Source organism: Orycteropus afer, unplaced genomic scaffold (assembly GCF_000298275.1).
Source record: "Orycteropus afer afer isolate SDZICR_OR568_19922 unplaced genomic scaffold, OryAfe1.0 scaffold00247, whole genome shotgun sequence".
Classification (NCBI taxonomy): Eukaryota; Metazoa; Chordata; class Mammalia; order Tubulidentata; family Orycteropodidae; genus Orycteropus; species Orycteropus afer.
The window spans coordinates 4,477,952-4,479,598 of NW_006921834.1; positions in this window are offsets into that span (position 1 = coordinate 4,477,952).

A 1,647-nucleotide genomic window follows, 5' to 3' on the forward strand; every position below is an offset into this window, starting at 1 on the left:
GCACTTAACAACAACAACAACAACAATGGATATCTGAATACCTCCCGACAGCCCAGTATGTCCAGTATATAGTACCATCCCATTTTACAGATGAAGAAGCCAAAATTCAGCAAGGATTAGTAACTTGCCCACAGTTACAGAACTAGTAAATGGCTGAACCATCATTCAAACACAGGGCTGTGTTAACAAAATGCTTTCAAACACAATCTCACTTAGGGAACTGGAAGGGACTTTCAGAATATTGCCCAACTTCCTTCATACAGCCAAGGACACTGAAGTTCCCAGGGTGGAAGTTACTTGCCCAAACAAACACATTTGTTAAATGGAGGAGCCAGGTCAAGACTCAGAACTGGAAACCCAATTCCCCTGACCCTTAACCAATGTTCTCCCTCTCCCCACACTGTTTTCCTCACATGTCCTTCCTCCATTCTCACCTCCACACCATTCCTCATGCAGTTCCTCCCTCCAAGAATGCCTCTCAGAGGCAAAATTGCCCTGATTGAGAACTCCTAGAAGACATTTGGTAATGTCTGAAGACATCTTTGGTGATCACAACCAGGGGAAGGGGAAGTGCTACTGGCAATTAGTAGGTAAAGGCCAGGGATGTCACTAAACATCCTACAATGAACAGGACAGCCTTGCAACAAAGAATTAATTAATTAATTAATTAATTCCTAAAATGCCAATGGTGCTGAAGTCGACAAACTTTGGGCTAGAGAAGCCCTTGACCCTGCAAGATTGCCTGCCTCCAGGAGTGTTCCCTTGTTTACCCCAAGGTTTGTGTTGCTCAAGACCAGATGGGCAGCATCTACTGTAGTCATTTTTACCTACTGAAAAATCACTAGGCAGATGGAGAGGTCCTGAGGAGATCTCTGGCAGGGCACACCTATCACAGGAGAGCACTGGCATTTTCAAGACTCTGAGGCACCAGGTTTGATTCACTACAATAAGTTTATTGAAAACACAGAGTGAAGCAGAGCAGGCAGTGGAGGAGTCACTGGCTTTCTAGAAACTTCTGCAGGCAGCTCTAAAAGGGAAGGACTCTCCCTTCTCATGGGCCATGTTCCCTACAGAGTTACAAAAAAACCACCATCAATATCCCCCATCTCCATTCCACGGTTTAAAGTATGCTGGCAGATTCCAGGAGGTGTGTATAGGGAGATTTTGGGGGCCTGCCTTCTTTCTCTGAGCTTGAGAGAAGGGGTCAGGCAGGACCAATGAATCCAGCAAAGAACAGAAGACAGAAGAAAAAGAGTCCAACAAATTGACTACTAGGAAAGGCTACAGACAGAGGTCAAGGTGATGCCCCAGTCAACCCGGGGCGCAGGGCACCTGGGGGATGGTGCACTACGAGGAGGAGCCGGTAGAGAGGGTGTGAAGAAACTACATTAGGCGACTAGTTTTGGGGGGGCCTGCTAGTGGCGGTGGGTGAGGCAGCAGGAGGTAAGTTCCGGTTGCATGAGGTCCTGGCAGGTCAGAGGGTGGCAGTGATGTTTGCTTGCCAAGGCTATAGCCTCCTAGCATTTCCTACAGCTCATACTGCAGGCACTGGCCCCAGAGAAGGAGCCACAGGCATTGCTGGTGTTCACCAGCACGTTGGTGTTGGAGGGGATGCTGCGGCTGCCTGGGATGACAATAGGGGCAGTA